The 15,281-nt window shown below is 40.9% G+C and overlaps 1 protein-coding gene across 2 annotated transcripts in view; it reads left to right on the top strand.

Moving 5' to 3' along the window:
* The first annotated feature begins 514 nt into the window (after positions 1 to 514).
* The window catches only part of FOXP4 (forkhead box P4), a 148,614-nt gene continuing 133,847 nt past the window's right edge, over positions 515 to 15,281 (top strand). Inside the window, exon 1 of one of the 2 annotated variants that reach the window (XM_033152674.1) lies at positions 515 to 733. The gene's annotated coding sequence lies outside the window, so the exon portion shown is untranslated. Of the gene's footprint in view, positions 734 to 946; positions 1,053 to 15,281 lie in introns of those variants that run through there. The other variant, XM_033152675.1, reaches the window with a different exon arrangement.

Raw genomic sequence — 15,281 nt, forward strand, 5'->3', positions numbered from 1 at the left:
AAGTATATGTGCCCATTAAACTGTTTGGTAAAATACGTTAAGGTATGACATAGCCGCGAGGCCACTCTTTCACCAGGGTCTTTAAAACCAGAATCGGTAGTCTAACACAAGGGCTATTAGTAAAAACTGAACAACCCAAAACACGGAAAACTCTAAGAAAAATATGTACCCCTTATTATTATTCCCCCTGAAGTTTCCCCTCCTTTCTTATATATTTTAACACATTAAAAGTGCGGAGAAATCACGATTTCAGGTATTAAAGAAAAAGGCCACAAAAAGTGACTTGAGAGAGGGGCCTCGCTTCCTTTTGCTCGCCTCGATTCAAAAAACCTTTCCTCCCCCTCTCCTACGCACTCCTCGCCCGTGGCTTCCTTTTCCATTCAGGACCTGTGGGCTTGGAAAAGAGCTGCACCTGCTTTAGATGGATTATGGTAGAACTGGAAGTAACTCTCTCTCTCTCTCTCTCTCTTTCCCCCCTCCCCTCCCTTCCCAGCTCTCAAGTCACATCTCCAGTACAGACACAACCCCTGTGATTAGAGGCTGATCTCCACATCTGAATGGGACAGAGAGAGGAGGGACCCGAGACATAGATTGACTCCCCCCTCCCCCCCCGCCCGCCTTTGAGACTTCCATTGAGGAAAACGGAACAGGAGAAAGGGGTGAAGGAAGAAGAAACAGGACCCCCCCCAATACAATAAGAGAAGAAAGCGGCAAAGGCTTTGGCAGGAGAAAAGTATGATCATGCCTGAACTGTGTTAGTGCTTTCTTCTCTCTCTCTCTGTCGGCTTGCTTCTCTCTCTCTTTCTTTCTCTCTTTCTCTGTCTCTCTCTCTTTGTCTCCGAGGTGTTTAACTTTGGGGGACCTCGGGCTGCCTGGGAGCTGGAGGCATTTCTGCTCCGCAAGGGACGAAGCTGGACGAGGCGGCGGCAACAGCGGTAGCAGCAGCGGCGGCGGCGGCGGCGGCGGCGGCAGCAAAAAAGAGGCAGCCACATGCTCCAAGTGGGGGGTGTTAAAAGTTGAGACCCGATTCCAGGCGCTGTAGATCGAAACAGGTTGGTGGGATCTTTTAACAGTAGCAGCCGCAGCAGCAGCAGCAACAACAACAACAACAACCCTCCCCTCCCCCTCCTCTTAAACTTTCAGTGCTAGTTTAGTTTTTAATCCATACAGAGGACGTTTAGTAGTTCCTTCCTCTTTCTCTCTACACCCCCCCCCCCGCGCACTCTACTGCTTTAAAGATATATACCTTGCATTGAATATTTGCGACCAGGAACGACTTAAAGTTGATAAACTGGCCGGTCTGTTGTGCCTGCCCCCCAGGTGTTTTGGAAAAAAGCAGGTGTGTGAAGGAGACTGAGATTTATGCTTTGTTGATTCCCTCCCTTCTCCCTCGCCCCCCCCTTCCCCGCATCCTTCCTTACTCTCTCTCTTTCTCCCTTTGAGATTGCAACCTCAAGGATGTTAGGGTGTGTATGTGGAAAATATATATGTATAGAAAAACTACTTGGCGAAGGCAGCCTCCTCTCAGTTTAGTTTATCTGTGCCTTTTAGTAAAGGAGACGCATGAAAGTTCGGGGTACCCGGAAAACGGAGCACTCAAGACAAAGAGAGGTGCTGGTGGAAATAACTTTTCAGCTGGGATTTACAGAGGGTGGCATGGAAACCAAAGGAATCGGATATGTGAGACTAGTTGGGGTGTTGGAAAGCTTTCCTCTTTGTTCGTGGGGGGAGCTGTGAGGATGGGAGGCAGGGATATGAGGTTCTTGCTTATAGGGAAAAACGAAGGAAGGAGCAAGCAGTGAGTGGATTATTATTTTTTGTGTTGTTCCTCTGTTTTGTGAATGTGAAGAGGGGTGGGGAGTAGATGTTGCAAAACCGCTTTGGGGTTTCTGCAGATCAATCAGTCCTGTAAGTGTGTCTTTGAATTACAATTTATTGTGATTGACAGGATGGATAGGCTCAAAGGCACTCACATTTATGATCTTCTTGAGTACACATTTAGAGTGGGGGTGAGATCCTGAATTGGGATAGCATAATTTCTTGTCTTTCCCACTCTGAAATAACTTTTTCCTGGCAAACAAGTTGGCAACGGATAGGAAAGTTTTTGTCTAGCGAAAAGATCGGCTCTCTGGCTTAGGTCTATTCTTTAGGGTAATAAAACTTTGAGGTGGTAGAGATGCTAGAAAAATAATTCATAAATCCTGAATTCCCCTTATTTCTTACCGGTTTTTATACGGTGGCTGAAATTTAAATTTGCTTTATTCTAAATAACAAGACAAAAAAAAAACTTTTAATGGCTCTTTAAATTATTATTTCCTGCTGGGAAGGTAGCAATAAATATACTCAGTTGTTACAGTAGTTCACTTCATCATCTGCATTCTTAAATGAGCTTGATCTCCGTTGCTTTATATATTTCTTAAATGCACAAAATGTATTTATTGCTGTCAGGTAATGTTTTTGGCCCAATCAGTCTTTCAGTCTGTGTCTCCTCAGCTTCTTGTCGGTTTGTCTTCTACTCCCGCCTTTAAATGCCACCTCTGAATTACAGCAGCAAACGTGAACAAAAATTAGCAGAGAAATGATCATATACATTGTTCAATATAATACAATGTGATGCCACCCCAGTGCTCCCTAAAAAGAGGGGGGGGGAACCTATATAATTTTTTATATAACTTATATAAACATATATAAAAGTGGGAAATGGTGCAAATATATATAATTTAAATGCCACGGTGATTGAAACTTAAAAGGGGAAAATTTATATTCAGACTTAGGAGCTTAGAACTGATGTTCTCGGTTTATCTGTATAGGTTTCTCCTAACAGAACTTTTTAAAAGCACAAATCTTAAAAAACAACCTAAAAAATCAACACACACACACACACACACACACACACACATATATATGGAGCTCAATAGATTTTGCTGTGATTGTGAGTTGGGACTGGGTCTTCTAGTAGGTGTATCATAGTTTTGTGAGCATTAGTCGGTCATTAAGAGAAAGGGAGCAAATTCATTATCAGCCTTTCTTGGGCAGCTGAGAAGTTTCAAGTAAAATGTATTTTAAAACTTGTAGTTGACATGGGTCTATGAAGATAACGCTCCATTTCTATCATTTTCATCACCATTGACACACAGCAGAATAATTAATAAAGTTACGGATCTTAGTTCTTTTATAAATTTTCATAAGTGATAAAGTTCTGAATGCTACATAACGCAGATGAGTTCAAATATGGGGGGAGTGTTTAAAATAGTTTTATTTTGGCAGACCATTTTTTTGGTGTGTGATCTGAAACAAAAACTCCCATTGAATTTGGTATTTAAAAAATGAAATCATTTAATCATCTCTCCTCAAGTTCAAAATAAACTTTGAATGAATGAGAATAGGTATACTAATTCATTAGAGACACTTAGACTCTAAAAGATCTTTTGAAGCGCAATACAGTATTACAAGGAATGCATTTGACAAACTCTGTGAGATTTGTCTCTTCTTAATTTAGCCCTAAGGAATTTCACTACAGATCCCATTCCAGGGTCCATTGCTGAATTCAGTCAAGTGCTCAGTCCTAAATACTGTTTCTTTGGAGACAAAAATGTACTCCAGTTTTTAGCAATGGCTTATAACTTCAGTTTAATGCTTTCAGAAAAGCTGTGGGGTGTACAGTAAAAAAGAATTATTACATTGTGTTAAAAGGTGGGTATAATCAACAACAGAAATAGTATAGTATTCTACAGATATATTACTACATGTTAAAACATTTACACAAGGGGCTTGTGTTGCTCACAGGCCAATTTCTGTCAAATTGTCACAGTGTGTTACTTCCTTAGGCACTGGGCCCTGTGAGTTGTGTATATTGCCTACAATAGCATCCAGGATCCTAAACCATTTTTACACATATTTAACATTTCTTAATTTCTGTTAATTGTAGTTTAAACTGAGAGCATATATTGCAGGCAAATGATGCTTGTATAACATGATTTAAAATATTTAACCCCTTTCCCCTCTCAAGTTTTTAAAAAAACCCAGTCACATTTAAACTAAGAAAGATGGTCAGAACCAGATTCATAATTTATTGTGCAAACCAGGTCTGGTGGGGTGTGTGTGTCAGTTGGTTCTGATTCCAAATCTTTGTTCCTTTATTCCCCCCCCCCCAAAGAAATGGGCGTACATTGAAGTGGAGTAAATTGCTGGTCCCCTGTGCTTCCTGTATTTTGAATTGATTTTATATAAAGTTATTGAAAGTTTAAACAAATCTTCAAAACTTAATGCTTATGCGTATGTGCATAGATTGTTAACATTTACATTTTGTTTGGGGAGAACATCTATTTAGTTACAATTGATGCAAGTGATTAGTTATATTTTAAAACTACAAACATAATGAAAAGGAAACATGTTTCTCTAGTAAAGTGCTATCTCATATGATTAATTTGAGTATTTTGGCATGGAAATAAATGATCAAAAACCTTCTCTCCCATCCATTTTTGAATTCTTCTTTAGCAAAGATTAAAAGCGCGGCGGGGGGGGGGGGGTACTACAGTCCCACAGGCACTAAGCACTGGTGTTAGGCAAAAACCTTCTTGCAGAGTAAGATACATACAGTAGGCTGCCTTTTCACAGCTCCATTGTGTAATATTGTAAGGAAAGCTGGGTAAATAGGCATGGAATTTCTTTCTTCCCGGACTGGTAACTTTCTAGACCATGAAGTCGTCAAGTTCATCTGATACTCTAATGTCACAGTTTAGGATTATAATAAGAAAAGTTTTTTTGTTTGCATGTAGGACTAAAGGATGTAATAATTGAGAAAATAATTTGGAGTGAATAGTTCATTCAATCCACACTGCGTATATTCTTACTATATTAACATTTTCCATTGCTCTTTTACTTATTAGGAGTACAATTAATCCTACCAAAAAATCTGGTGGATCTCTAATTCAGATTCTCTTTATATAAAGGAGGGTTTCTTTAAGAAGAAAGGGGGGAAATCTATAAAACAAAGAGCAAATAAAATAACCACTTCAGGCGCTTTCTCTTTTTCTTTTCTAATAACCAAGCCGGGAACTATGTGCAGTCAGTTGTGAAGTTTTTGCCCAAAGAAGCCTAAGAGCTTTTCTTTTCTCATGGCAGAGGGGATGCTTTTGAATCTGATAATGTTTGTGTGTGTCTCGCTGTGGGGCTGAAATGGGGAAGGGAGGGGGTGATGGCTGAAATGTTTCTGTTGCATGTGGAGGGAGATCGAAGTTGGAGGAAGAAAAGATACTGTTGTGTTTTGCTTTTTAAAGTGACATACAGTGCAATTCACCCAGAAATAAATCTCACTAAGTTCAGTGGGACTTACTTCCAAGTAACCATGGTTAGGACTGCTGTGATAAAGTGTGTGCCTATGTGAGAACTGGGGAGAGTCAGAATTCTGAACCCCCACCTTAAAACTAGAGGGGGAAGAGATGGATCTAACAGAAAAGATGAGCATATATGTGTTCCCCTTCCCTTAGAATGTAAATTTTATAGCTTAGCACCATTTAGGAAAGAGCTTTCCACCTCCGCTATGCACTTCCAATCAGTGATTTTCCCTGAAAGTTGAAATGGAGAGAGAAGTCATTTGTTCACCAAAGTCCTTCTTTACTGGTAGCAGGTGTTTGTTTCTAGAAAAGGCATTCACTCCAAAAAAAAGGTTCGGGGATAACATCATATAAAGCTACTCATCTGTGCCCGGTGCTTCAGGAAGACAACATATTGTTACATAGGTTCTTGGCACTGAGATCCTGCAAGAAATTCGTTATCAGCCGTTATAATCAAACTCTGCTTGTGTATGGTTTGGCCTTCAGGGTAGAAATAGGCTCTCTTATTGCTTCCTTATGGAGGAACTTGCTTTTGCCTGCAAAAATATATTGTTTTATCCCAGTTGTCTTAAGAGAGGACAATAAAAGATCTTTAACATGATTTAAAGACAGCAACTTCAAAACAAGTCCCACTGATGCCCGTTTTGATTTAATTATTTTCAATTTGGCATTGTTGTGCTGTTGCATAGAACAGGATGCCACCTTTCAAACTTGGCTAATTCATTTGCCTCCAGGGCTAAGTGATTTCCTCCTTACACTGGGAGTAAATGCCACATGGCAGGTTAAAACACACCTTCAGAATTGTTGTTGATAGGAAAAGAGCGATGACTTAAATTATATGAGGGAAATCTGTACTTGGGAGGTGTGTGATAGGAGATATGATTAACAAAATAATAAATTTTCAAATTTTGAATGCAGTTTTACTAATATATAAACTTTGAAATTGGCATCCGTGCCAAAAACTTAGATTTCATTCACTTCCATTTGTTGATTTGTTCTGTTAATTTTTCTGGCTCTGTATCAAATAGACACATTAATACATTTCTCTATTAATTCATTGTGCTGCTTTGTCTCAGAAGCTCCTTCACTGGTCATAAACATTTTTTTCCTTGGTAGTCAAGAGGGAGGCTTTTGAAATTTTTGTTTTTAAGTTAAAAATACTATTTTCACATTTGACTTTGTTCTTCTACCCACACTGGAGTTTCAGTTCTAGTGTGTGCAGTTTGCACATGGAATTTAAAACAGTTTTTGTTTTCTTTGAAAAATCTACTTGTCTTACGTGAAAAGGATTTTGAAGCAATACAGGGGGGAATGCAGTAGAAAGAACATTTCCAGAATTCAGTTTCAATTTGTCTTATAATAGTGTATATATGTGTGTGCACGTTTGAACTGATGGTTCAGTTGATTATTGAATTTCTATCTGTTAATATATTTTCCACAGAGATCCTGATTTTAGGAAAGGGTTAAAAAGCTGAACTAGGAAGAAGGATATATTAAAAAGTACAAGTGCACTTGCACATTTGTATACATAAGGTAATTTAAGCCAAGATCATAGTGTGGGGATTCATTGGGAAAACCTGGGCTCTCGTTTTGTTTTATAAAAACCCTGCTGTGTCTTGTGAACAGAGGTTGTCTGTATGGAGGACGGTTATTGAAAACTTTGCAATGTAAGTATCTCATCAGGTCAGTAGAGTTTCCTGGACAAGGTGTTAGTTAGCATTGTGAATCTGACTCTTTCAAATTCTCTATTGCACATCGTACAGTACTCTACTGAGTTGGTCTTCATGGCAATATCAGCATTTGTTATCTACTAGCCTGCACATGTTATCCAACCTCCATGTCCTTGCAAAGAGACAGAATCTGATCAATTCACTGCCCGCTTACCTGAAACACTTTGATCCGTTTCAGGACTTTCAACAACAAATGGATCAGTAGACAAGGATTTCTGCCACCCATTAAAGGGTTGTTGTGTATCCTGGCATTCTAGATTCAGTATTATGTTAACTGCGTGCAAACTTCATAAAAGCACACTATAAAAATTCTAAGTATCGACAAAAACAAAAAAACAAAAACAAGCATTGAAAATACTTGGGTGGGAGAGAGAAGCCACTGTGCCCCGTTTTTGATATGCTGCTTTTTATTCTGCCCCACTGGCAAAAGTTTACCACGTGGTGCCTTTGAACGGGCATTAGCATATAGGCAGCAGCTAAACCAGAGTTGGAAACAAAGCTATGGAAGTCACTGGCATGCAAATGTTTTAATTAGCTTACAGGGGTTGGCAGAGGAGGGACAGAGAGCTCTGCTCCTCTCCCAGCAGCCAGCTGCATGTCTATACTGGGTGAGGAGGAGGCAGCTTCTGTCCTGCAGCAGCTTACTTGCTGGAGTGCCCCATCCATCCTCTGTCAGTCCATTAGCTCACTTGCATGCAATTCCTTATTGTTTATGGCTACCAGGCAAGTGTGTGAATACAGGGGTAAACTAAAAAGTCATACTTCGAAGTGGGGAGGGGCTTTTCTGCAAGGTTTGGCAAGCTGCTTTGAGGTTTTATTACAATCAAGCGGTATATAAGTCTTGTTAAATAAATAAATAAAAGTGATTCTCTGTGAGAAGCTTGACTTTGCTTCACTAGTTCATGAAATATGAATAAGGAAAATCCCTACAAATTCATAAGGGAAGAGAAGTTCGTATCTTTTTTTGAAGAATGGGAGCGTTAGCCCATTTGTATATAGCAGCTGTATGCCGATGAACCTGGTTAATTTAACATGAACACTATCCTGGCACTATTTTTCCTCAATCTATTTAGCTTCCTGAATTTATGCTGGTATGGTTTAGAAGAGAGCCCTACTTGCCTATATAAGCACAAGAAGGGTGGAATGCTTTACACTATCAGGTAAAGCATAAAGCATCCTGCATGAAGACAGTGAAATGACCAGTGTGCCTATGCGGTATTAGGCAACGGAGCATGTGTATAGTGTGTTCCTTGAGGGCAGCATAGCAGCTAACATGCTTCTGGATTTATCTGGCACTGTTTGATCCTGTCAAAAGGAAACTGTGTAATGACTCACACATGCGGGAGTGAACAAAGCAGTTTTGGGGAATATATCCCATCTCTGAAGAGGCAGTTTGTTCAGTTAAAAACCAGTCATTCCTCTTTAAAAAAAATCTAGGAGTTGCCAGCGGCTTAAAACTGTTCTCCCATATCCCATGGCCCCATACAAACAAATAAAACATGGGAAGCGTCAAAGAAGAGTGTAGATGAATTAGTTGCATATTTTCAGGCAATACTTAGGGTTTTCCTATGGTCTATTTCCTATATACACTTCTAGTTCACACATATTTTAAGCTTTACCAATGACAACCCAGGTATATTCAAATTAAAACATAGTGATTGTTTTCTCATGATCTTAGACAAAAGGCTGATATAAGTAGATGGTGTTGACCTGTGTTTCGAGACCTAGACTTACAGACTGTCTAGTTTACTTTTTGGTTGTACTGTGTCCATCCTGTGTTGCTGTGGGTGGGCCATTGCTTCAGTAACATCTAATTTCAATGACAGTTACCCCCGTTTTGGAATAGAATTACAGTGAAGTAGTTGGGTGTACTTCTTGGTGTTGGGCACCTTAGAAAAGCCTCTGTAAATAAGGTACTTGACCACATGAATAGGGTGAAAAAAGCTTGCTTGTGGTGCATGTGAAGGGTTGGAGGAGATTGAGAAAGCCTGTTTTTCTGCCAGCAGCAAAGACTTGAGAAGAAGTATATAATGGGAGAGGCAGTAGATCCAGTCAAATAGCAGGACTTCATCCATTGTAGGGAACAGTTGGCTTTAGATGAAGGGCAATACCATGCCAGTATAATGGAGCAAAGTGATATTTGAGCACCGTCAAACACTTCATACCTTAATTTTCCTGGTGATACCCTATATGATAATTATTTGCATTCTTGTCATTCAACATTCATTAACTCCAAAATATTTACAAGTGATTTATGTTCGTAACCTAGTAGGGAGTTTTTAAACTTGAACCCAGTGTGTTACATTGGTTTTGTATAGAAAGCACTCCGTAGTATGACCTGAATTTGACCCGGCTCTGCCCATTTTTCTGCCCTGAAGATATTCTTGATGCTCTCAGAAATGGCTTCCCAGATGGATGAAGGTCTGGGTCACAGAGCTCTTCCGATTTACGTGTGAAAGGATGCTGCTGCCTTTTGGTTTAGGTCCTGATTTGCCAGATGTGGGATTAAAGGTAGAAATGCTGAATATCAGATAGTTGACATAACTGGACTGTTTGTGGCAAGTTGTTTTGCTGCAATCTGATTAGTACAGCCAGTCCCTTAACGTCACAATAAACAGCCAGTTGGAATTGATGACTATCTCCTTCTAGCTCAGGCTGAAGCAGCATTATCTTTGCCTAGACAAGGCAGTGGAAACAGTACTGTTAACGTCTCTCTACCTTCCTATTGATGTTTTCTCGGTTAGGAGGTGTTTTTTTTTTTGTAGGGGGGCACTCATGTATGTTGTAACCAGGTTCTTACAGCTGACTTAAATGCCCACCAAACATTGTTTGTGTGCCCAGCTAGTTGACTGAGAAGCATTTCAAGAAGGCAAGAGAAAGTTCATAGAGGGGTGCCAAGGATACAGTATAAACCTACATCCTCATCTTCTAATGAGCCTAACCGTCTAGAACAACTTGGTTCTTGGAGGTCCCCTTTCAGTATCAACCTTTTCCAATTCCAGAGAGCATGCTGATACCAAGTAGTTTATGCAGACAGTTGGCATCCCTCTCTTCTCTGATTCATCTTGGTTCAACTATTGGATATACACGATGTTTTGGCAAGCCCCAGCCTCTATTTTAGAAGATGTGCCTTTGTTTCTTGCAACTGTCCGGCTTTTGTTTTGACAAGGTACCTTCTCCACACAGAGACTATGGCTACGAACTCCGGCAAGTTGCATTTGTTCATTAATGAACGGTGCCCTGGTTTTCTTCTATTTCTCTGCCTTTGTGTATTACTGGGGGGGGGGTGCATTAATCTGAAGTGGATGGCAGTTTATAATGCCAAGATACTTTCTTAGCAAGCAAAGTTCAACAGTTTTCTTCCTCGCAGACTGGTCCCCCCCCCCAAATAAGTAGAAGGAAGAGGCTGGCATAGCAGAGTGGAGAAAGAAGAAGAAGAAGAGTCTCTTATACGCCCACTTTCTAGTAGAAACCGTTTTCTACAAAATATATTAAAAGCAGTCCCTTTTTTGAGATTTTATGTGTGTTTTAACTAGACCAAACTATGTAGTTGGGTGATGAAAGTATGTTAATAGTACTTTTGCAGTAGACTCTTGAGGTGGAATTTGCAGGTGTGAAGGAAAGCAGTTGTTCTGATTTAAAGATTTAAGTTGCAGGACTTCAGTCAGCTTCACCCCTGACCTTTTCTTTTCCTATTTTTGCCTCAGATGTAAACATAACATTCATGTTTTTCATGGAAGGAGGCATCATTTTAATTTCGAGTGCCAAAAATCTTTGCACTGAGGTCGTTTTCTCTCCTATGCCCTATTCATTCAGTCAGATAAAGTGGCATTTCAAGAATACAACATAACAATCATGCTGAGGGTTTTCTTTTTGTTCATCTAACTTAAAATTTACCTTTATGCCTGGCCAATATTTGGTTTCAAGTATCTCATATACTTCATGTCGTGTAATTCTGAGAGTTACGTTTGGCATGGTTGAAAGGACAAAAATGATCATTTCTCTCCCTCTCTTCCAGGCAATTAGAGGTTAAAACTTAATATTCTGGTTTTTTTTGAGATTTAATATTTTCATTTTTCACAACAAAGTTGTTGCACTATCTATATTGGGATGAAATGTTCTAAATTTGTGATCAGGTTGTGTATTATTAATTTCTGTGGCGCTTTTAAAATTTCTGTATTCTTGATCTTAATAACATACTCTTTGGCAGTTTGCTGTTATCCCCATTTTAGAGATGGGGAATTTATAATGGAGTACAGTTGGTTAACTTTGTCCAGCATTTTTTCTATTAAAAAAAAAGCTATGCAGAATTCTTGCTATTTGCAGCCTTTTGTTAAAAAGAAAATAGAAACTATTTTTTGGCTCCATCACCACATTCAGAGAAATGATCTACAAATGAGAGTCCTGCTTGTTTCACTTTGTATGCTTTCAGACTGCACCTACTGTTTTTATTTTCCCATAGTATTTCAGTGTGAAGTCTTAAAAGTAACCATAGTGCGGAAATTAGTATCTCGCTTCCAACAGGATACTCAAATAGGATTTACTGGGCTATACTGTAAGGTTGAGCTTTTATTTTTTTATTGACAAAATCTCGACAAAAAAATGACACTGCCGACATGGGTTGCCATATGTAAAGATTTTCCCAGACATTTCAGCAATTTCTGCCCAGACACTGTTTCTGACAGCTGATTGCTGGCTATGTCCGGGAAATTCCGGATGTATGGCAACCGTACTATACTGAATATTTTCAGAGGAATAAGAGAGGAGGCTGGTGTATGTGCAAAGTACCGGTATGTATCTGTTGTGTTCTTTAGTAGAAATACCCTATAGTGTGTCTTCTACCATGTAGCTTGCTCAGGGTAGAACAACTTACTTGATCACTGAAAAGGGCAACTACCAGTAAAAGAAATACCACCATTCTTGTGGAGTCCATGATTGGCTTGTATTCGTGGTAATGCAGCCACCTAGTGTTGGTTTGGAATCCAGAGCAGAACTGAGCCATGCGTGGTAAATATGGCACTCGGTGAGGGAAGTTCTAGATCAACTCTCCTGCTGCTTTAGTCTCCCTCCAGCAAGAGACAATAATGCAGTCTCTTGTCTGTTCTGAAAGGACTTTCTCAAGAGAAGGCAGAAGGGGTTGATTGCTATTAGATGATCGATTGTAAGGGAACAATAGGGCCAGAATGAAATATAACTAATGAAAAGCATTTCTGAACATGTGTTGCACTAGGATGGGAACTTCAGATAAAAACTCCCTGTTATGCACATTGAATTCTGAGTTACGCAAATGTCTAAAAGACTCTCTCTCTCTCTCTCTCTCTCTCTCTCTCTCTGTGTGTGTGTGTGTGTGTGTTCTTGACTTTCTATAGCAGTGGTGGCGAACCTATGGCACGCGTGCCCAAGTGGGCACGCAGAGCCCTCTCTGTGGGCACGCGCGCCATCGCCCCATCAGGTTCGTTTTTTTGTGGTTTGCAGAGGTGACAGCCTCTCCCCCCCCCCAAATGCCACAGCGGGCGGGAAACGTTCCCTATAGTGCGTGCCAGCCGCAGCGGCAGTGTGTGTGTGTTGGGTGTCCCCCCACACCGCTATGAGCTGGAAACGCTCCCCAGAGTTTCGCGCCCGCCAACCAGCTGGTTGGCTGCTGCTGCAATAGGACGCTCGTTTTGTGGCTGGTCCCCGCGCGGAGCAGCCTGCAAAGACACAGAGCGAGCCCTCTTCTTTTCCCGCCCACCGAGGGCTGGCTTGCAGGGAGAGGAAGTGACGCTGCCCGCACAGTTGCTGGGAGACAAAGTTTTGTGTAGGGAAGAGGGAGAGAAAAGGGGCCAGTTGTTCCTTTCCCGAGAAGGTGGAACCTGAGATGAGAGTGTGTGGGGTGGCTGCGCCCCTCTCTCGCCCCCGGAGGAAAACGAAGCAGCCAACAGGGCGGGGAGAGTGGAAAAGGCGCCTTCAAAGTGCCCGGCGGTGCTTTCACTCGTTTCTCTGGGGATGTTTCTGCACAAAGTTGCGCAGGGTTGCGCTGCGCGAGGCATGGAAGCGCACGCGCGCTTCAATTCCGCGCAGCTCACCTCCTCCCGAGCAAACCTTTCCTGGGGCAGCACTAAGCAGCCTATGCTTCAGGAAGGTGATAAGCCCTCCTGTCTTTCCACCCGGAAAGTACTCTAAAGCAACGACGACAAGCCAGGTGGTGGCTTGAGTCCCAGCAGTCACTTTCCTTTGGTTCCTGTTGCGAAACTCCCTGCAGGTGGTGAGCGGTGGCGCTTTCCCCCTCCAGGCTTGGTGGGGTTTGAACTCCCCTTTTTCTGCTGCTCAGCCAAGCGCCCAACCAGGTTGCTGTTGTGACTGTGTAAGCCTTCGTTTAATCCCTCCTTTCTTGGTAACACACAAGAAACAGCAGTGGTTCCACAAGACCATATTCCTCACTCCCCCGCAACCACCCAATAATGCAAATATAGGATTCTTCCTTTCAGCACTAGGGCAGAGAGCAAAGACCACTTTTTAAAACCTCTCCAAAGTTTCCGAAAGTTATTCAAGCCTTTGAATTGCCTCTTAAGTAACATGTATATAATTCTACATTTTCTGGAGGCAATTTGTGTTTTCTTGAATTTTAGTAAATCAGTAATTTAAGAAAGGCAACTATTTATTTTGAAAATATTATACATAAAGTGCAGATATAAGTTCAACAACTCCTCCCAAAAAAAGCTCAACAGCTCTCCCCCATTATCCCCCGGATTGGCACTTGTGATAAATCATTGGGTTTTGGGTTGCAGTTTGGGCACTCGGTCTCTAAAAGGTTCGCCACCACTGTTCTATAGCCATCTGGAATAAAGGGAGACATACTCAATGTTTTGATAACTGATGTATTTCCTTGTACTATGAAACCAGTACAAGCGCATCTGACCTTTTTGCAAAGAGGGCAAAAAGAAAAACCCCGTCATGACTATTCTTACTATTTGACTATCATTTTTCTTAAAATGTAATATTTATTGAAATAAAAGGTTTCCATGCTTTGGTGTCAGCAGAAAATGTTTAGAGTTTCTACACTGTTTTCACAGTCCAGAGCAAAGGTGGACCCAAGTCCAATGTGATTTTTTATGTTTTGCTGCCTCAAACCTTGATGTAGTAGCCTTGCCCTGACTTGGAATAAGCAGGTGCTCCTTCTCTCCCCTAGCCCATGCTACCACATGGAGAAAGTTCTGTTCCAAAGTTTGACACATTATTGCACAAAATCAAATGTCTGCTTTTGCTTGCTGATGTGCTGTAGGGCTGTGTATTTTCTTTAAAGGTACATATTCATGTGCTTTGAAAATATATTGTTTGAAGTACAGTGCACTAAAATAAACTGAAGAAAGGAATTGTTTGAATAATGTCTGTCGGATTCTGTAGTTCTTGGTTACGGCATGTAAATGGTTGGAGGTATAGGCTTTGCCCCAGAAACTGGTGATGGATTCCTTGTGGTGCTAGTTCTTTCTTGGAGTGGCATGTTAACACATTATTTATGACATATTATAAAGTAAGTATAGCACTGTCTAGGTCTGTTAAAGGTGGCATGGCAGCATGATGTCTCTGTGCGTGTGACATTTTACCTAGCGTGTGTGTGTGTGTGTGTGTGTGTGTGTCTGTCTGTCTGTACGGAAGGGAATCTCATAGTTCCTGAGAAATAGCAATATTTTTAGATCCTATTTTCCACAATCACTGAAATTGTGTGGGAAATCCTTTCCTGGGCTGTACCACTTAAGATTGCAGGTGGTGAATATTCTCCATGGCATCAGGAGAAACACCCTTTAGATAAAACTCTTTATCCTGGTGTACTGACCCCCCCCCCCGCCTGTGGGAAGCATTCAGATAACACCCCATTTGCACCCTGAAATGGTACACCCTAAGACAACCTCAACTATGTAATTTAAATTATTATGTAAAATGGGCCTAAACTGTTATACTGTACTGTACTCTCCCCTGACCCAAGTTCAAGGTTGAGTGTGACAGTTTCTAATAAGGTTCAAAACAAAATAAAATATAAAATTCCTTCCAGTAGCACCTTAGAGACCAACTAAGTTTGTTCTTCAAGAAGTGTGCATGCACACAAAAGCTCATACCAAGAACAAACTTAGTTGGTCTCTAAGGTACTACTGGAAGGAATTTTTTATTTTATTTTGTTTTGACTATGGCAGACCAACACGGCTACCTACCTGTAATAAGGTTCAGTTTGCATTATACT

This window comes from Lacerta agilis, chromosome 6 (assembly GCF_009819535.1).
Source record: "Lacerta agilis isolate rLacAgi1 chromosome 6, rLacAgi1.pri, whole genome shotgun sequence".
In the NCBI taxonomy this organism is placed as follows: domain Eukaryota; kingdom Metazoa; phylum Chordata; class Lepidosauria; order Squamata; family Lacertidae; genus Lacerta; species Lacerta agilis.